This window comes from Halichoerus grypus, chromosome X (genome assembly GCF_964656455.1).
Source record: "Halichoerus grypus chromosome X, mHalGry1.hap1.1, whole genome shotgun sequence".
NCBI lineage: Eukaryota > Metazoa > Chordata > Mammalia > Carnivora > Phocidae > Halichoerus > Halichoerus grypus.
The window spans coordinates 94,996,922-95,019,481 of record NC_135727.1 but is presented as its reverse complement, the minus strand read 5'-3'; the positions used below and the strand labels follow the sequence as shown (position 1 = coordinate 95,019,481).

The 22,560-nt window shown below is 38.0% G+C and overlaps 1 long non-coding RNA gene across 1 annotated transcript in view; it reads right to left on the bottom strand.

The window, feature by feature from the left end:
• LOC118538964 (uncharacterized) overlaps positions 1 to 22,357 on the bottom strand; it is a 198,514-nt gene extending 176,157 nt beyond the window's left edge. The window contains exon 1 of the long non-coding RNA XR_013444623.1: positions 22,268 to 22,357. This is a non-coding gene — a long non-coding RNA (uncharacterized LOC118538964). The remainder of the gene's footprint in view (positions 1 to 22,267) is intronic.
• Positions 22,358 to 22,560: the final 203 nt, after the last annotated feature.

Below are 22,560 nucleotides of genomic sequence, written 5' to 3'. Positions count from 1 at the left end.
TGTGTGTAAATGTTTCTGCTGATCTCTTGTACTTCATACCTCTTTTATTCCCATATGCTTTACAAGAGATATCCCATTTAGAGACTCTATAGTGCCCAGAATATAAAACTGTCTTTGACTAATTTAATACAACACTCAAAACAAATAGTTTATGGAAAGCAGTGGATTTAATAGTTATTTCGAATGTGTGCCTTTGGCAGATGACCTTGATTTAATTATCCAAATTTCATTATGTCGTAGCTTTTACTCCCTTATATTCTGTAATGCTTTTGGCCCTAGAGAGAGTCTCTAGAAGAATAGAAGTCATGTGAACCAGCAGAAATAACTGGCAAAACCCATTTTAATTTCACCTGCAGTCTCAATTACCCCCACCCTCCAAACAGAGTTATACTTTTGATAGAGGTAGGGAACCTGGGATCTGATGGCCCAGGAGTATCTATTCTATGCCATGCTACTCCCCAGTTTCCCTCTATTTACACTTAGAACTAAGATCCAGCATCCCACAGACATCCTTATGGCCTCTTATCCAGACCTTGAGTCTGCCTTAAAGCCCAACAAAGATTAGGGTCCTTACTGCTTTCCCATTTTCTTTTCAATTTATGGTCTCCAGAACTAGTGCTTGCTTTACCTTTTAAGGTGAATTTTAGGAAGGGCTCAAGGTCTCAGCCTTGAACCTAGGGTTTGTGGGTATAGCAATCACACAGGGTCAAAAAATTGAAAGGACTTAGCATTTCACACATAAGGCTTTAATCAAGGTAAGTACAGTAGCAGAAGAAAAGTATAGTCCATCATGGAAGGGTTTGATCTGTTCAGGCATCCCTCTAAGAGTCCTTTTTCAGTTGCAGAGGATGTGCTGTACACTCAGATTATGGACCACTAGAATATGTTCAAGGTTGCTTTGGTTTCAAGGAACCCAAGATACGAGTTTACTGAGGGGTCTTTAATACTCCACTGGTCACAACTAAAACCAGACCATGTAAACTCTGAAACCGGGGGCAAACCATCAATCTATAGATCCCTAACCAATGTGGAAAAGTCAGTAAAGGATGCCTCTGAGGGAATTTTGAGCTTTAAAGAGCATCTTATAAATCATTAACCAGCACATTTCATCCTTCTCTCAGCCAAGGGTCAGTACCGGACTTTCAGACATCCCTGGAGATGAGCATAGAACTATCCAGTCCGAGCGCAAGTTAAGTCTATCCTCACACAGAGAGATAAGCTAAATATAGATCCTCAGTACATAGGTTTCTTCCTTCTATCTTTATTCTTTAAGGCAACAAATATTCCTGGGTAAAGTTTGTTGAGGGACACACGTCAGGTCTCACAAAATTTGCTTGAGCTTACTGCCTTTCTTTGGGTTGAGAGTCTTCAGGTTGAGAAATTCCTTGAAATTTCACTGATTAATTTATTGGATAAGTAGAAGAGGGCAGAATAAGAAAAACATCTGGGAGCTATATATCAAAGGACCTCTCAGTTGCCATTGGAAAAGAGCTGTAGGGCATACTATTGCATGAGGGTAAGTAGTAATTCAGTTCACAGTCTCATCCAACCCTGAAAGGGAAAAATTACAGAGAAATCTTTCCAGCAGCTTCTCTGTGTTTTTTTTTTTTTTTTCCCTCAAGTGACCACAGGAAAACAAAATGTGCTGAACTACACTCCCATAATGGTATTTGGCTGGAAACCTCCTGCAGTGGCTTTTGTTCTTTTAGGCACCGTATTAGTTTTCTAGGTCTGCTGGAACAAAGAAGTACCACACATTGGGTGGCTTATACAACAGAAATTTATTGTCTCACAGATCTGGAAACTAAAAGTCCAAAATCAAGGTGTTGGCAGGGTTGGCTCCTTCTTAGGGTTGTGAGGGAGAATCTGTTCTAGGCCTCTCTCTTAGCTTGTAAATGGCTGTCTTCTCCCTGTGTCTTCACATCATCTTCCTTCTATGTGTGTCTGTCTCTGTCCCAAATTTCTTCCTTTATAAGGACACCAGTCATACTGGATCGGGGCCCACACTAATGACATCATATTAATTTGATTAGCTCTGTAAAGATTCTATTTCCAAGTGAGGTCACATTCTGAGGTACCGGGGGTTAGGACTTCAATATATGAATTTGGGGGACACACAGTTCAACCCATAAAAAGCACATATTGCAAATCAGGTTGCTTCTCAAAGCCTCTACAGTATCCTTTTCTTTGTACTCCTCTTCCACTTGACAGTAGGTGTCTTCAGGATAGGCTGTGGCTGATGCTGCCTTCTGTCATGAAAGAATTCGTTTCTGATGGTCAAAATAACAAGACACATATATAAAGAGGTAGACATAACAGATAGCCTTCTGGACAGGAATCAACTGTGACATAATTAGAGACCTATGTGTGTTTTCAAAACATAGAAACCAAGATAGCTTGGTTGCTATGAATGATCACCATTCAATGCTAAAATGGCAATGAAGTCCTTTAGCTTCTAAAGTGAACAGGAAGGCTGCTTAACTGTACTTAGATGAGGGCCATTAAACAATGTTTTGCTGTAATTTGCTAAAAATTGTTTACTAACAATTATTTACTAATTGCTTACTAACAATTTACTAAAAATTGTTTTACAGTCTCTTGTCATAATTGCCAAAAATAACATAATAACAATAATTACTCTGGCAAATATACAGTTTTGTGAAACATATTGGAACCCATAAAAAAGTTTTTAGTATCCTCTTTCATTGTACAACAAAAATATATTACATAAAATTAAGTTCCTTTCAGAAAAGGATATTTAAAGAGGGTAGAATAATGATGTTTACAATCACATTTAGTTTCCACTTTATGACTAAACTGTATTTGTCACCCAGGAGATAGTGACATGCTCTGGTCAATGGTCCTGGTTGGAAGCATAGGCTATGGGCATGTTCTGTAGAGAGATCCTGGAGCTATCTTGCCTCTATCATTTAACTAGAAATGTTCTATTCTTTGGTTTCTAAGCGTAAGTTCTTTATTTTTTTTAAAGATTTTATTTATTTGTCAGAGGGAGGGAGAGAGCGCACGCACAAGCAGGGGGAGTGGCAGGCAGAGGGAGAAGCAGGCTCCCTACTGAGCAAGGAGCCCAACGCAGGACTCGATCCCAGTACCCTGGGATCATGACCTGAGCCAAAGGCAGGCACTTAATCAACTGAGCCACCCAGGTGTCCCAAGCATAAGTTCTTTAAAGTAGCCAAGTAAATATAAATATCATTACCACTGGAAAATGTTTAAAAATAAATTTTATTAGTATATATCTACAGTATGATTGGTTACTTTCTCACATATTCTTAACTATCTCCTTTTCTTTAGTAATTCATGCGGAAAAAATACAGATGAATATTCTCCAAGATAGACCAGATCCTGGGTCCTAAAACAAACCTTAACAAGCTTAAAAGAATTGACATCTTCAAAGAATATAATGGAATGAAGGTAGAAAATAATAAGAAAAGGATAACAGTAAAATCTTTAAACACCTAAAAATTAACAGAAACTTGTTTTTAAAGATTTTATTTATTTATTTGACAGAGAGAGACACAGCGAGAGAGGGAACACAAGCAGGGGGAGTGGAGGAAGGAGAGGCAGGCTTCCCGCAGAGCAGGGAGCCCGATGCGGGGCTCGATCCCAGGAACTTGGGATCATGACGTGAGCCGAAGGCAGACGCTTAACAACTGAGCCACCCAGGCGTCCCTTAACAGAAACTTCTAAATAATCCATGGGTCAAAGAGGAAGTCTCAAAAAATATTTTTTTAAAGATTTTTTATTTATTTATTTGACAGAGAGACCAAGAGAGCACAAGCAGGGGGAGCAGCAGAAGGAGAGGGAGAAGCAGGCTCCCCGCAGAGCAGGGAGCCCTACGCGGGGCTAGATCCCAGAACTCTGGGATCATGACCTGAGCTGAAGGCAGATGCTTAACCGACTGAGCCACCCAGGTGCCCCTCAAAAAGTATTTTTAACTGAATAAAAATACAACATATCAAAATTTGTGGAATGCAGCTAGAGCATATCTTACAAGTTTTATAGCAATATGTGCTTATGTTAGAAATTAAATAAAGCCTGAAATCAATAATCTAAGTTCCTATTTCAAGAAACCAGCGAAAAAAGCAAAATAAACCCAAAGCAAGAAGGAAAAAAATAATAAAGAGCAGAAGTCAAAGAAATTGAAACAGAAAAAAAAAATAGAATAAAACAATGGACCACAGGGTTAGTTCTTGAAAAGATTTTTTAAAAACTGATAAACTGGCCAAATGGCCAATATCAAGAATGAAAGATGGAATATAGCTAAAGATAACAGATATTAAAAGGATAATAGGGAATACTTTAATCAACTCTATTCATATAAATTTTATAATTTAGATTAAATGGATCAATTTCTTGAAAACCACAGACTACTCAAACTCACTCAAGATGAAGTATATATCCTGAATTGTTATGTAAGTATTAAAGAGATTTAAGCCCTGGGTAAAATCTTCCAAAAGTGAAAACTCCAGGTCTATGTGGTTGCATTGGTGAATTCTACCAAACATTAAAGCAAAAAGTAACACCAGTACTACAAAATCTATTCCAGAAAATAGGAGAAGAGGAAACATTTCATAATAAATGTTATGATACCTGCATTACTTCCAAACCAAAACCAGGTAAAAATAGTACAAAAAACAAAACTATAGTCCAATGTCCCTTATGAACATAGGCATAAAAATCCTCAGAAAATTAGCAGAGCAATATATAAAAAGATTAATATACCACGATCAAGTGGAATTCATCCTCAAAATGCAGGGCTAGTTCAATATTCAAAAATAAATCAATGCAATCCACCATATGTACAGTTTAAAGTTGAAGGTCACATAATCACATCAACTGATACAGAAGAGGCCTGGGAAAAAGTGTACAACCCATTCATGACAAAAATCCTCAGCAAACTGGTCATAGGAGGGAACTTCCACAATGTGATTAAGGGTATATACAAAAAACATATGGCTAACACCATACTTCATCATGAAAGTACTTTCACTTAAAATCAGGACAAGGCAATGATGGCCCTCTGTTAGTACCCAAAATCATACCTGACTTGTTAGCCAGTGTACAAAGGTAAGAAGATAGCAAAAGCCCACAAATTGGGAAAGGAGAAATAAAACTGCCCTTACTCACAAGCAACATTATTGTCTACCTATATGATCCTAAGGATCTACAAAAATATCCCACCAGAACTAATAAATTAATTTTAGGAGATTGCAGGATACAAGGTTAGCACACAAAAATCAATCACATTTACGTATAGTGATAATGTACAACTAAAAATCGAAAATTTTTCAACAATACAACTTATAATATCTGTACAACATCAAATAATTAGGTATAAATCTAAAAAGTACATCATCTATATGTTGAGAACTACAAAATGCCAGTAAGAGAAATTCAAGGAGACCTAAATAAAAGGAATGATAGTCTATGTTCATGAGTTGGAAGACTCAACATAGGAAAGACATCAATTCTCCCCAAATTGTCCTACTAATTCAATGCAATTCCAATCAAAATCCCAGAATATTTCTATAGGTACAAACGCTAGTCCTAAAATCCATATGGAAGGGCAAAAAAAACTAGAATAACAATTTGGGAAAAGATGAATAAAGTGAAATGAATTACGCCACCTGATCTTAAGGCTTATTAAATAGAGTAATTAAGAAAGTGTAGCACTGGCATGTGGACAGACACGTAGAGCAATGTAATAGAATAGAGTTCAAAAATAGACCTACATGTGGGAATATGGAGTAGACATGCTTATTCCTATTCCTCCCACGAAGTACAACTAAAGACCCTGCATGTTACATATATAACAAACATGAGACTCTGCAAAGTGGAGAGAAAAATGCAGATCAGCTAAAAACCTTAGGACCCAAAGAGAGACATCGTGATAAGTTCCCTGGGTTTTCTTTGTGCCTCATATATGGCAGTCTGGGTGCTGGAGAAGCCAGCAACCAGGAAATGCCAATGGGCACAGTTAAGAGAAAACAAAAGCATACTCTCCCTAGCCTAAAAGTTAGGGAAGAGGCAGCTTAGCAAGAGATAAGACTTAGAAAATAACTTTTCTAATATAGCCAGACATCACTGGGAAAAAACTGTGGCCTGACCTCTACCCATGCCAGCAATGGCTAAGTAGGGAGCCTCGACTTCCACTTTCACCAGGTTCTGAGGCATTCCAACCTCCATGCAAGTATGGTGTCAGAGAAGGTCAAGGAAGAAGCTGGTACTTTCATCCACACCAAGCAGTACAGGCGCCCCCCCACCCCTACCCCGAGTCATGGAGTGAATAGAAACCAGGTGGGGAGCCTCGACTTCCTCCACCACCTGGTAGAAACCAGGCACCCCTCATCCTCTTCACTGAAATGGTACAGGGGCCTGAGGGAAGAATTGAGATTTACAATACTACCCAGTGGTAACAAAGGGGCCTACCCCATGGTGTCACTGGAGATCATGTTGGGAGTACTTATGAGGCACTCCTACCAATCACAGCCAGGGAGATCAGTGGAAGCCTAGTAGGAAATTGAAACTCCCACCCTTGCTCAGCAATAATGATAAGTTCCCTCCACTTCAGTGTCAAACAAGGCTACGTGGGGGAAACTAGATTTCTGCCTGCAACCAGCAATAATGAGACAGTGCTCTTCCTTCCACTCTGAAGTATCAGAGGAATCTCGCTAAAACAAAAGGTTTATATACAATGCAGAGTCTCACATAGTAAACAAAATGTCCAGGTTACCATAGGGAAAAAAAATCACTTATAGCCAAGAACCAGGAAGATCTCAAACTGAATGAAAAAACATAACCAATACAATTCCCTGCAAAAATGACAGATGTGTTAGAATTATCTGACAAAAATTTTAAAGCAGCCATCATAAAATTGCTCAAATAAGAAATTATAAACACACTTGAAACACATTCATGAACACACCTGAAATGAAAAATAGAAAGCCTCAGCAAAGGAATTGAAAATCACAGCAAAGAAATAGAAGCTATAAAGAAGAACCAAATATAAACTTTAGAAGTTATACATACAAAAACTCAATGGATGGGATCAAGAGCAGAATGGAAGGCAAGTAGAGAAGAATTACTGAACTTGAAGACTAAACAACAGAAGTTATACAGTCTAAACAACAGAAAGAAAACAGACTGAAAAAAAAGGAACACATTCTCAGAGGGGAAAAAAAGTCTAACATGTATGTCATCGAAGTCTCAGAAAGCAAGGAGACATAGAGTGGGGCTAAAAAAACTTGATGAAATAATTGCTGAATACTTCCCAAATTTGGCAAAAGGCATAAACCTGCAGATTCAAGACACTGAGGGAACCACAAAGAAAGCCACATAAAGGCACAAGTCAAATGTCTGAAAACCAAAGACAAAGAAACAATTTTAAAATCAGCGATAGAGAAACAACTACCCGATAGTGGGAGAACAGTTCAAATGACAAAGGATTTCTCATCAAAGAACACAGAGGCCAGAGGAAAGTTGTACAGCCTTTCTCCACTGCTAAAAGAAAACTGTAAAGCCACAATCCTGTATCCAGTGAAAATATCCTTCAGGAGTAAAAAGGAAATAACGTCATTCGCAGACAAAGGAAAACTAAAAATAAGTATTTGTCACTAGCAGACCTGCCCTAAAAAAGATGTCTAAAGAGAAAGGAAATGATTAAAGAAGGAATCTTGGGTCACCAAGAAGGAAGAAAGAACACAGGATCAGAAAATACAGGTAAATGCATTGACTTTAGTTCTCTTGAGCATTCGAGATTTTGTTGGATGACTAAAGTAAAATTGTAACAATACCTGATATGACTCTAAATGTCTATGTAAGAAATATTTAAGATAATCATATTAAAAAGGGGGGAAGGTAAAGAGAGGTAAGGTTTCTACACTTCACTTAAACCAGTAAAATGTCAACATCAATAGACTGATAAGTTATGCATTCATAACATGATACCTAGACAACAATTAAAAATGCTGTGCAAAAAGATGTATTCAGAATCAGTGGAGATAAATCAAAATGGATTATAAAATAAGTTCAAGTAAGGGCTTTTGGGTGGCTTAGTTGATTAAGTGTCTAACTCTTGATTTCAGCTCAGGTCATGATCTCAGGGTTGTGAGATCTAGCCCCACACCGGGCTATGTGCTGGGCATGGAGTCTGCTTGAGATTCTCTCTCTCTGTCTCTCCCTCTGCCCCTACCCCAGCTCCTGCTCACTCTCTCTCTCTTTAAAAAAATTTAAAAGTAGGTTCAAGTAATCCACAAGAAGGTAGGAAAAAGAAAATAGAAATAAAAGAGAGAACAAGCAGAAAAAAATAAAACAGCAGACTTGAACCTTAATATTCCAATAATTGCATTAAATGTAAATAGTCTAAAATAATAAAGACAAAGATAAGCAGAATATATTAAAAACTACGACCCACCTATATGCTCCCCACAAAAAACTCTTCAAATATGATATAAACAGATAGATATATCATGGTAACATTAATCAAAAGAAACTGAAGTGGCTACATTAATTTCAGATAAAGTGAACTTCAGAGCAAAGAAACTTACCAGAAACAGAAAGTATCATTATGTAATCATAAAAATTTCAATTCACTAAGAAGATATAGTAAAATGTGTATGCATCAAACAACACAGCAGCAAAAAATATAAGGATAAAAATTGATGGAACTGAAAGGAGTAATAGGCACAGGCAAATTAAGGCTGGAGATTTCAATATCCTTCCCTCAACAACTGTTAGAATAATTAGAAAATCAGAAAGGGTATAGAAGAACTCAAAAGCACCATCAACTAAGAGATCTAATTAACACTGAACATTCTACCCAACAACAACAGAATCCACATTCTTTTCAAGTGCCAGTGGCACATAAAACAAGATAGGCCACTGAACACATTTAACAATATTGAAATCATACAACGTATTCTCTGACCACAAAAATCAAACTATAAATCAATAACAGAAACATAAAGAAAAATTCCAAACACCTGGAAACTAAAAACCCCACTCCTAAATAATCCATTGCTCAATGATAAATCTCAAGGGAAATTTTAAAAAATACTTTGCACTGAATAAAAATGAAAATACAACATATCAAAATTTGTGGGACATAGCAAAAGCAGTGCTAGGAGGTAAATTTACAACACTAAATGTATACACTAGAAAAGAGGAAAAGTCTCCAATCAATAATCTAAGATCCTACCTAAAAAATGTAGAGAAAAATAAACCCAAAATGAGAAGGAAGGAAATAAGAAAGATCAAAGCAAAAACCAATGAAATTGGAAACAGAATAACAATAAAGAAAAATTAATGAAACACAAAGCTGGTACTTTGAAAAGATGAGTACAACTGACAAACCCCTAGCAAGACCTGGCAAAGGAAAAATAAGAAAAGACATAAATAACCAAATTAGGAATGAAAGAGTGAATATCATTACAGACACTGCAGACATCAAAATGATAATGACATACTTGAAACAACTCTACACACATACATTTGACAATTTAGATGAAATGGATCAGTTCTTAGAAAAATGGAAACTACCTGAGCTCATCTAGTATTAAACACTTAATTTGAATTGCCCTGTAACTATTGGGGCACCTGGGTGGCTCAGCCAGTTAAGCATCTGACTCTTGGTTTTGGCTCAGGTCATGATCTCAGGGTCCTGAGACTGAGTCCCATGTCAGGCTCTGCACTCAACGTGGAGTCTGCTTGGGATTCTTTCCCTCTCCCTCTGCCCCTCCCTGTGCTCATGTGCACTCTCTCTCTCTCTCTCTCTCTCTCTAAAAATAAATAAATAAAATCCTGAAGTACCATAACTATTAAAGGAAATTGAATTTGTAATTTTTGAAACTCTCAAAATAAAATGTCCAAATGGTTTCACTGCAAAATTCTCCCTAATGTTTAAAAAGAATTACCACCAATTTTACACAATCTCTTGCAGAAAATAAAAGAGGCGGGAAGACTTCCCAATTCATCTTATGAAACTATTAGAACTCTGATACCAAAACTAGACAAAGAATGTACCAAAAAAATAAAACTACAGATCAATAGCTCTCATGAGCTTTGATTCAAAAATCCTCAACAAAATATTACATATTAAAATGTAACAATGCGTAGAAAGAATGAAACACCATGACTAACTGGAGATAATTCCAGGGATGCAAGTTTGGTTCAATATTCAGAAAAAAACACATTGTATTCAACCATATTAACAGGCTAAAGAAGAAAAACCTCATGATCTTACCAACTGATGCAGGAAAAGCATTTGATGAATTTCAACATCTATCCATTATAAAACTGGCAGTAAAACAGAAACAACAATTTCCTTAACTTGATAAACAGTATCTGCAAAAATTCTATGGCTAACATTATACTTAATGATGAAAGAATGAATGCTTTCCACATGTGACCAGAAACAGAATAAGAATGTCTGCCTTACTGATATTACTCAACATAGTGATGGAAGTTTTAGCCAATTTAATAAGGCAAGATAAAAAAAATAAAAAGCATACAGATCGAAAAGAAGAAAGAAAAAAAAGAAAATACTCTTAAAAAAAAAACCTCCTAGAACTAATAAGTGAGTTTTTTAAGGTCACAGGATATAAGATGAACACACAAAAACAAATTACATATCTATATATTAAGAGGAACATGCAGAAACCAAACTTTAAAACACCATACTACTAAAATTGCTAAAAAAGCAATGAAAGAGTTAAGTATACAGTTAACAAAACGTGTACAGGATCTGTATGTTGAAAATTTTTAAATGCCAATAAAGGAATCAAAGAAGACCTAATACATGGAGAGACATACCACATTCATGAATTTGAAGGCTCAAGAGAGTAAAATGTTAATTCTCTCTTAATTGATATACTGGGTTAAGAAAATTCCTATCAAAATTCATGCAAGTTTTTTTTATAGACATAGACAGGCTTACTCTAAGCTTATTCTTAAATTCACAGGAAAGGCACACTCTCTAGAATAGTTGAAATAATCTTGATAAAGAACAAAGTGGAAAGATTCACTCTAGCAAATATTAAGGCTTACTATATGGCTCCAGTAATCAAGGTAGTCTGTAGTGTTGGAAGGATAGCTATCTAGATCAATGGGTTATAATAGAGAACACAGATAATAGCTCCAACACAAGTATAATCAACTAATTTCTGACAAAGATAGAGATGCAGTTCAACAGAGGAAAAAGAGCCTTTTCAAGAAATGTGGGAGTGGGGCACCTGGCTGGCTAAGTCAGTAGAGCATGTAACTCTTGATCTTGGGGTGATGAGTTGCAGCCCCACATTAGAGTTTACCTAAAAAAAGTTAAAAGTAAATAAATAAGGAGTGTCTGGGTGGCTCAGTCGGTTAAGCATCTGACTTTTGGTTTCAGCTTAGGTCATGATTTCATGGATACTCCATCCTCAGCGGGGAGTTGGCTTGAAGATTCTCTCCCTCTGCCCCTCCCCCCAATCACACTTGCTTGCTCTCTCTCTCTAAAATAAATAAATCTAAGAAAATAATTAAATAAATAATAAATAAATAAGGAAAAAAAGAAATGTGGGAGTAATTTGCCCTCCATAAACCAAAAAAAAAAGAACCTTTCCCTAAACCTCACACTTTATGCAATGATTTACTTAAAATGGACAATGGACTTAGATGTAAAACTATAACACTGAGGAACAAAAAAGGAGAAAAGGATCTCTCCACATTATTTGTTACATGTGAATTTGCAATTATTTCAATAAAAATTTCAAAAAATTTTGCAAAGTACTGGAACATACACTTCACCAACGAACAAATAAGGATGCAAAACACATGGAAAGATGCTTCACATCTTTAACCATTAGGGAAATGCCAACTAAATCCATGAGGAGATACCATTACATATTACAATGGCTTAAAAAATACGGACATTATCAGTTGCAGACAAAGGTGTGGAGCAACTGGAACCCTCATACATTGCTACTGGGAATACAAAATGGTACAGTCACTCTGGAAAATAGTTTGGCAGTTTCTTATAAAGTTAAAAATACACTCATCATGTAACCCAGCTCTCTTACTCCTTGATATTTACCCTAGAGAAATGAAAACTTATATTTATACCAAAACCAGGACATGAATGTATGTGATAGCTCTATTTGTAATTGTCCCAAACTGTAAATAGCCCATGTGTCCTTCGAATGGTGAATGGATAAACAAACTTGTACACCCATATGATGGAATACTACTCAGCAATGAAAAGGAGCAAACTACTGATAAATGGAACATTAATGAATCCCAAAGGCATTATGCTAATGAACAAAGGAAGTCTATAAAGGTTACTACTGTGTGATTCCAATTGTAAGACATTCTGGAAAGACAGAAAAAGATCAGTGGATGCCAGAAGTTGGGAGGGAGAGAAGGGTATGACTATAAAAGGATAACATGGGGTCATTTTGGGGGGCTAACAGAACTGTTCTATATTCTGATTGGGGTGGTGGATACACGAATCTATGACCAATGTATGCCAAAAGGGTAGCAGGGAGCAAAAAGGAATTGATAGGGAACTTCTGATAATCAATAAACCTTTCCAGCAATTTTACTCAATCCTTTAGATGACTCAGGGTAGTTATTGAAAGACTTAAGACTCAGTGACTTATTAAGTATATACTGTGTCTTGATCTCAAGTCTATTTTGTCTGTCCAGGCTGTTTGAGAACAGGAAGATTGGAGATGAGGTTTCTGTTGCCTTTTCAAAATTCAGGTTCCTTCCTTTATATATGACATGCAAACAAAGTCATATGATCCTCCTTTTACACAGCGCAAGCCCCATTTCTCATGACTTTTTCTTCTTATCTGAAAATTGTACATTTCCATTGACTGCTCCTTACTTCCCCTCTCACATAAGAAGTCTGCCTTATTTAAATGAAATTTTATGCCCCTTGAATTTCACAGAAGGTTTGTAACAAGAGAAGCTTTACTATTAGAAAAATCTTATTGTCACAAGTAGCGACTTAAAGTCATATTTTAAGGCAGCTGAAAAAAAAAACAGCTCTTTTTCCTAAAGTGTTTGAATCCATAAATAAAACAAGACCTTTTTTTAACCTACAATTTAAGTTAATTTCATTAAAACACCGGTGTCGTGGGTTCCTCCTTATTTCCAAGCTATTTCCTTGTTATAGGTGGTTTGATGTTATATATTCATTTTGAAATAAATCTGCACAGCAGGAAGAGTCAAGGATCTAGGCGTATTACCAAGAGCAGAATAATTTGTTGAAAACCACATGAGAATTAAAGATTCTCTACCCACTTCAACCTTGAAATAGGAGAATCTCTGGAATAGTCTGCCCTGTTCTGTGTGTACCTGCCACACGTTGGACCCTGAGGACCACTTTATTGAGCTCAGGAAGTTGCAGGGTCACTGTCACCTGCAGTACCACTCTACCTCATCATATCACTGCCACCTGTCATCACTGTTTTTAAAACCCCGAATACTCAAGAAAGCCCTCACAAATTAATTGCGTGAGTAAACAAGTTTCCCATTATCGTGCTCAACATAAAACATACCTCGACTCTCCAGTCAACTAGTTCCCATATAAATTCAGCAACTCTTTACTTCTACATAATGCAAACACCTGAACATTATGCTTATTCATTCCCATGTTTATTATTCAATCACCTGTGTGTCATAAATACATTCTGTCTATCATGGTGGTGCATTGAAGGAAATTAACCATATTCCAGGGAAAGTTATGATCTGCCTCTGCCTGCCAAGCTTGGCTCCAGTCATAAATCAATACTTAACAAATGCTTTTGATGGCTGATAAGGATGACTTTATATGACTGAAGAGGGAAATATATTTTATCCCCCTTTTATGGCTGTGACAAGAGATACAGAGCAAATAAGAAATTATATCTCTAATAAGACAGTGAACCATTATCAGATCTGAATCTAATACCAACATCCAAATTTCCAGTCTGTAAGACATTGAAGATTCTGATAGAATAAGGCATCTTTATATGCTTTGATTACCCAAAGTTGGTTTTAGGGGAGGGCCAGCACCAGGAAATGATAAGGGTCTTTGAAATAAGGTTTGCGGGGCGCCTGGGTGGCTCAGTCGTTAAGCGTCTGCCTTCGGCTCAGGTCATGGTCCCAGGGTCCTGGGATCGAGCCCCGCATCGAGCCCCGCATCGGGCTCCCTGCTCCGCGGGAAACCCGCTTCTCCCTCTCCCTCTGCTGCTCCCCCTGCTTGTGTTCCCTCTCTCCCTGTCTCTCTCTATATCAAATAAATAAATAAAATCTTTAAAAAAAAAAACAACAGAAAAAAAGAAATAAGGTTTGCATGATTTCTGAATGCAATCTTACCTTCCCAGAAAGAAATAGAAAACACCTATGAGAAACCAATTGCAACAGATCTTGATCAAGCTTGGCATTTACTTCAAAACAGATATCCTGTCCACAAACAGCAACACCTAACTTGGATGTTGAATAGGGCATATTGGAAAGCATTCAATGTGAAAGACATTTTCAAAATGAAAAGCAACTTAAGAGATGAAAACAAATCAGTCATAATATAAAACCTTATAGCCCTATGTGAAATGAAGTATTTCTGACCCTTGGAGATAAGTTCCTCATTTATGATCAAGTATCAGGAGCACCTGGGTGGCTCAGTCAGTTAAGCATTGGACTCTTGGTTTCGGCTCAGGTCATGATCTCAGGGTCATGAGATCAAGCCCTGCATCAGACTCTGTGCTCAGTGCTGAGTCTGCTTGTCCCTCTCCCTCTACTCCTCCTCCTAGCTTGTGCTCTCTCTCTCGCCCGTACTCTCTCTCTCTCTCAAATAAATAAAATCTTAAAAAAAAAAAAAGAAGCAAGTATCAGGCTCTGTATATTGGAGATTCTCAGAACAAGAGGCAGATGATAGCTTTCATAATCTTATCACATTTACTACAAAACATGTGCAAACGTTGGCCATTATTTTTCATTTGATTTGCTTCTCTGAACCTCCCTTACCTCAGTAAACACAGATTTTATAATAACAGCGTATATTTTTCTCAGAAGTTTCTCAAGCTTAGGAGAGTGGCCGTGCACCCACACAGTACTCAAGATCTCATAACTCAGCAAAGCAAATTTCTCTTTATTCTCCAGAACTTATTTCAGGCTTACAGCACAGAAAACCCTCTGGGCTGCTACCATGTCTGAAAAGACAACTAAGGCAGCGATCACCTGGTAGGCATGTTTAAATAAATCACTTTGCTTTGCTTTTTGCTTTTGCAAGATTATCACACCTTCCAGAAGGAAGATTGATTGAAGGAAATGATGGAGACAGACACTTTATTCATTCAATAAAAGGACCTCCAAAGGGTTCAATCTTTAACTTGGATTTGAGAAATGTTAATAGGGAAAACTAATCTTTCATGGTCAGGCTATAACAGTGGTTACTAGAAACGTGATTTTTGTGTATTCTTTACAACACCGAATATTGATTTATAAGCTTTTAAAGAAATCTTTAAAAAAAATTTCTCAACCCTTAGAGGGCTCCTAGTTTCTGCCTACGAACTTGACATAAGGTCTTTTATCTTATTCTAATTTATTTCAAATAAGAAGGCAGAAATCAACATATGTGCTAAATATGCTTCGTCTTACTCTGGCCCCCTTTAAAAGCAGACTCTGAGGTGAGGATGTGGATGCAAATACTTTATCTGGGAGCTGAGCACAAGAAAGAGAAGTGAGGAAGCAAAAGAAGAGAGGAAAGCTAATAAAGTGTGTGTTCCTAAGCAGGTTACCACTGTGGCCAACTGGACCTTGATCTTGCTGGGAACCTCTGAAAACCCATGAGGAACAGACTTCCCAAGGACTGGGGTTGAGGAGTGGGGAGAGGATGGAGCATTTCTTCACAGGTCCTATCCCTCACTGGTTGAGTTTGTCTCCGGTGGCATGAACCCCCGCCTACTTCCATGCAATGTCTGTGTGGCAGACCAGGCTTCCATGCTGGAGAAATCCCTCAGCCAGGAAAGCAGACAGACACAGGTGCTTACATTGGGAAGTTAACAGGTGCTGAGAACGTTCTCTATTTGCATCTGCAGGTGAACTCAGGCAGACCAAAGAAATATGGGACAGGGTATCAACAGTGTCTGCTCCATACTTAGTTCTCCATCTGGAGAGTGCCTAGTAGAAGTTGTTGACAATGAGAGGGGGTAACATAAATATGTATTATTTCAAATCATTAAACCTGACCATAAAGAAGCTGGTGGTTATTAAATGAGCCCTGGTCTTAGTATAAAACACTAATGTTGGAAGAAGTTGCTGGAGGTGATCTGACCAGTGTTTTATCCTTACCAATGAAGTTCCATTTGGGTATTTGTGGTTAGAACTCGATCCAGGTTGACAGTACGCCTGGGACTGTCCTTCCTCTGTTGCTCCTTTCCCTGATGGCCACTCATGCTATTTAACAAGAGGAAGGTACTAAGTGGAGGAACTGTAGTCCTTGCAGGATCGCTTCCTCAGGCTGGACCTTTTCCACTACTGCATCTAAGGTAGATGTAATCTGTAGAAAACTGTCACGTATGTTGCTCAATACTCCTACTTAGAGACACATATGAAAAAGTTGTCCATACGTCACACGTTTGTTTTCTCTTGACACCAAATATGTGGTGTCTTTTCCACCACCATTTCTCTGATGCTCCAAAACTACCAACTGGATATCCGACAATTCAACCCAATTCTGATAGTAACTCCCCAGAGTTAGCACGGACCCCATAGGTGAAGGGATCAGTCCCACAAGACTGCCCCTACTTCGGTCGTCAATGTCAAGTCCCAGGTTGTCGCCCATACTTCTGACTGGCTGGCTATGAATTTGATAGCTAAATTCAGATTCAGTAATATGATAGAATGACTCAAAACTCAGGAATGTACTTTACTTACCATTACTGGTTTATTATAAAGGATACAACGCAGAATGGCCAAATAGATAGGACAAGGTACTGGGGGAGAAGGGGTGTGGAGCTTCTATGCCCTCTCCGGGTGAGCCACCTTCAGGGCACATCAATGTGTTCACCAACCTGGGAACACCCCGGACCCCGTCATTTAGGGTTTTTATGGGGGTTTCATTATGTAGGTATGACTGATTAAATCATTGGCCATTGGTGATTGAACCCAATTTTCTGGCCCTCTCCCTTACCTGGAGGTGGGAAGAGAAGAGGCTGGAAGTTCTAACCCTCTAACCATGGCTTGGTGTTTCTGGTGACCCAGGCCCCTGAAGCAGTCTAGGGGCCCCAGCCACCTCATTGGCATAAAGAAGACACTCTGATCACTCAGAAGATTCCAAGGGTTTTAGGAGCTCTGTGCCAGGAAACAGGGACAAAGACCAAATATTTATTTTGTATTATACCACAAAACCTTCATACCAGGTAAAATTTGATGTGCCAGGGTAGCAGTAATTTCTCCCCCTTTGTGGACAAGGTGACTTCTGCAACTGAGCACATTGCCATTTTTACTTTGGCCATTAAGAACCTTGGAGTTGGGGCGCCTGGGTGGCTCAGTAGGTTAAGCATCTGCTTTTGGCTTAGGTCACCTGGCTCAGCAAGGAGGCTGCCTCTCCCTCTCTCTGCTGCTCCCCATACCAACCCCCCCCCTTGCTCATACTCTCACACGCTCTCTCAAATAAATGAATAAAATCTTAAAAAAAAAAAGAACCTTGGAGTCAAATTTGTAGATCATATGGGCTACTTATTTATATTCTAAATCTTTATCCTCCCCATAAATTTAATGTTTTAGAAATTCACTAGCCAAACACAAATATAGTCTTATGATAATAAATTTATACACTAAACGTCATAGGGAATTAAATATGAATGTTCCATTTATTGTGCCTCTAACACTCAACCCAGTCTCTCCCACCGAAAAGTAATCAGATTTAACAGCTGGATGTATATCTGTTCAGTCCTTTTTCTATGTGTTTGTATAGAATCATATGCATATATTTGCATATGTTTATGAATATGAATAGGAGCATGCTATTAAGGTTCACAAACATATATGTGCATATAGGTGCATCTATTTCCATATCTAGAATTTGTTTACATAAAGCCTTACTAGATACTATTCCTTGAAAACACACACAGAACTTTCGCCATCTTTTATTTTTACATAGCATACCAAAGTAAGAATTTTTCATCATTGAATTAACCATCTCTCCAATGATGGGTATTTAGGTTGTTTCTAATTATTTACAAAAACAAACAATTTTGTAATTCCTCATGAAGCAGGCATGAAGCAGAACGTTTGAAGTTAATACTTGACATGGTTGCCCAGAACGTTTTGGACACCTCTGAATGTCTGGAGAATTCAAATCTCATCTCTCTTCATTAGAACCCATGCCACTCACCCCCACAGGTTCCTTTCAGCTAGGGCACAGTCATGTCACTCAAACATACTAGTGCTGATTTGATTTGGTGGTGAGCAGTTTCCATGCTTAGTCCACTTTCCAGGGTAGGGTCCTTGCAGAAGCATCTAGGTGTCAAGGGAGACAGGAGCAGGAGAGTTGAGCTCCCGGTGCAGAAGTTAACTTTGGTGCTGAGAGCAGTAGCTACTTCAGTCAGCTCGCTTACATCTAGTGTTTGGCGGCCGCAAAGACAGTAGTCTCATGGTTAAGAAGTCCTTCTATCTCAATGTTTCCTCCCTCCTTGTCAGGTTTTATTGTGCTTATTTGTGACTTTTCCCCTTTTTTCTTAATTAGGATAGTTAGTGGTTTGTCTATTTTTTTTGACTTTTGCAGGGCAGCATTTTGATTTATTTATTATTCCTGCTGTTTTTCTGGTTTGTGCTTCATTCATACCTCATGTTATCTCTAGTGATTCGTTCAGTCTGATTTCTTCTGAATTACGATGCTGTTGGTTTTATAGATATGAGTTCATTTATATGCATTCTTTTATTTTTATTGCTCAGATTTAAGGCAATGTAGTCTTTGAACTGTTCACTAGTTTGTTTCCCACATATTCTAATATATGTTTTCATTATGATTACATTTAAGAAATTCTACAGTTTTGATTTATATTTCTTATTTTACAATAGGGTGATTTATAGAGTTTTAAAATTCTCAAGTGAAAGGGCCTATCTGTTATCTGATTTTGTTATGGCACTGTGGAAATTCTGTGATATTCTTTCTACTTTATGAAACATACTGAGAGATTTTTCTGACATAATTTATGGTTTATTTTTTATGAATTTTCATGTGTGGTTGAAAAAGGCATATTCTTGAACATTTGAGTGAAAAATTCGAAGTCCACATGACCTAACTTAATGATGTTTTCTGGATCTTCCACATCTTTACTGATTTTTTTGGTCCATGTGACTTGTCTTGGGCTGCAACTGGTGTGTTAAATTTATCTATTATTATTGTGTTTCTATTTCTCCTTGCATACTTTGTCTGGTATGAAGATTGAAACACCTTTTTTTTGGTTTGTTTGTATATTTTTGCTATACTTTACATGTTTCAATCTTTATGAATCACTTTGTTTATTATGTTTGTGTATATAGCACAAGCAAAATAATTTTTGAACATCAACTGGAAAATTCCTTTCTTTTAGAAGGTGATTTAAGCTCTTTTACATGTATTAATATGACTAATATATGTGATCTCAACTCTGTAATTTTATTTTTCCTGTGGTATGATCCCATATTTACCATGTTTCTCTATGCAGTCTGTTTCCTTTTATTATTTTTCAAATTCTTTTGCTATTTATGGAATTTGTATTTTTTTGTTCCATTGGTTTTCATAATACTATTTCCTTTGATATTGCTGTTAGTCCCATTTTAGTTTACATAGGCTTCTATTTATTTTATCAGTTTTGAATGATATCCATTGACTACTGCTTGTTACATGTATGTAGTCAGTGAGCACATCCTACCTTACTATTTCTTTCTTGCTTTTTTACTCATTTATTATTTTTGTTTTGTTGTTGTTGTTTAAGTTTTTATTTAAATTCCAATTAGTTAACATACAGTGGAATATTAGTTTCAGGTGTACAATATAGCGATTCAACACTTCCGTACATCACCCGGTGCTCATCACTGTTAAGTGTGCTCCTTAGTTCCCATCACTTGTTTCACCCATCCCACCCCCACCTCCCCTCTGGTAAACCATTGGTTTGTTCTCTATAATTCCTATTTTGTTTAAAAAATGGGGTGGGTAAATTTGAACTTCAAAGGGAGGTAAGAGTCTAGATCATAAAATACTGCCCAGATGCCTCCACTAGAATGTTCAAACTTAAAAGTACTGGCAATACTGAGTTTGGTGAGAATGGAGAGTGATGAGAAATCTCATACATTGCTGATGCGAGTGTAAAATTATACAACCACTTTGAAAGCTGTTTGGTAGTTTCTAGTAAAGCTCAAAACATCCTATACCTTTTACATGAACAATTCTACAACTGAGTATATACACAAGAGAAATGAGTTGCTTATGTTCACCAAAAGACATGTTCAAGAATGTTCAATGCAAGGTTATTTGTAACAGGTAAACATAAACAGTCAATTAAATAGAATTGAGCAATAAATTGATATATATACACATACAATAACTATTCACAACAATGGAAAAGCTCAAACCTCTGCCACCAGCACTTACAAAAATCTCACAAATTATTTTTTTAAAGATTTTATTTATTTATTTGACAGAGAGAGAGCACAAGCAGGGGGAGTGGCAAGCAGAGGGAGAGGGAGAAGCAGGCTCCCCACTGAGCAAGGAGCCTGATGCAGGGATCAATCTCAGGACCCTGGGATCATGACCTGAGCCGAAGGTAGATGCTAAACCGACTGAGCCACCCAGGCGCCACTCACCGTCAAATAATTAAACAAAAGAAGTTAGTCATAAAACAGCACATGCTGTATAATTCCACTTCCAAGAACTTCAAAAACAGACAAGATAATCAACAATAACAGAAGTCAAAATAATGGTCACCTTTGCAGGATTTGCTGGGAAAGTACATAAGAGAGCCTTCTGGGAAGCTGGAAATGTTCTATATCTTAATATGAGGTGGTGGTTATATAGGTGTATGCACATGTAAAATTTCATTGAGCTGTACATTTAAGATTTATGCACTTTATGTAGTTATATATTTTTTTAAGATTTTATTTTTAAGTAATCTCTCCACCCAACGTGGGGCTTGAACTTATGTAGTTATATTTTAATACACATAAACACACACACACACATACACACACAAACACCTTCCTAAACAGGAAATCACAGTAGGGAGTGGAAGTACCTGGAAGCAGTTCCTGAGAGGAAGGAGATGGGGAAGGGCTGGGAAGGCACCCAGGGTGGGTGAGTGGAGCACTAGGTTTTGCTGAGGGTCATGCCTACCCAACTAGTTTTCACCTGTGCTGAACCTCACTCCAGGAAATACATATGATCCCAGGTCTTATATGGCTTTGTCCACTGTGACTGTGGCAGTAATGAGAGGAAGCATGTTGTTTTCTTCTACTCAGTCACCCAGGGCTGGCTCAAGAGTGTGGGTAGCAGTCCGATGCCACCCTTTGAACTGTGACACCTGTTAGGGAACCCCGACATTCCACTTTTAGCTGAAGCATGGGGACTGGAGCACGTTCATATCTGTCTGACTAATCTGTCTAGCCAGATAAGGCTCTAAGTTGACTGACCACCTTGGTGAACTGATAATGCTTTTGTGGTCACTCCATGTCCCCGCTCTTGATCACTGTCACCTGTATGCACATCAGGAAGCACTCTGCATTACCACATGCTCTTCGAGCTTGTTGAAATCAGCTACCCCTCCTCTGGCGGCCATCTTACTTTCATATCTCAGGATTTGGGGTTTGTTAGATGAGCTGAGGAGGAAGAGGTCACATAACCAATAAAATGACCATGTTCTGCCTCTTGGCTTAGGGTAACACAGACGAAAGGGCCCCAAAAGGTAAATGGTTGATATTTTGGTGGTCACACAAGTTTGTATTCATCCGTCAAAACTGCTGCACTGGTAGTTCAAATAAATATATGCTGTCTTAAGTCCTATGCTGAACTCAGAAAGAAGACTGGAAGGTTTCATCCCCCTCCTGGGTTTGGGCCTCCTTTTTATGATACTCCATTATCTCGCCGACTTTGCATCACTCAGCCCACCACCAACACTGCCTCCTGACCCATCTTGATATCCACTACTACCCTTTGCTATTATGCATCTATTAATGTGACAAATATTTATTGATGTTCTGGGATATGTGCACAGCACTGGATGTAAGATGTGTTAGACATGGTACTTACTACAAGTTGTGGTCCCAAAAAAGGAGGCTCTGAGATGAAGATTAGCATCAGTAACTTTATGGGATTAATCTTGGGATCAGCACCTGTGAAAGGTAAGAAGGAAGCAAGATTGGGCAACGGGCAACATTAGGCTGTGATGTAGTGACAAGAAAGGCCTCAGCCCAATTAGTGGGGAACTCTGAAGCTGAAATGGTTTGATTGAGTGGTCCCCCATTGGGGCAAGTGAGCTGGGCTTTTATACCCTGAAATCAACCAGCCACTGGATGCAGGCTTTCCCTGGAAGGAAGGTATAA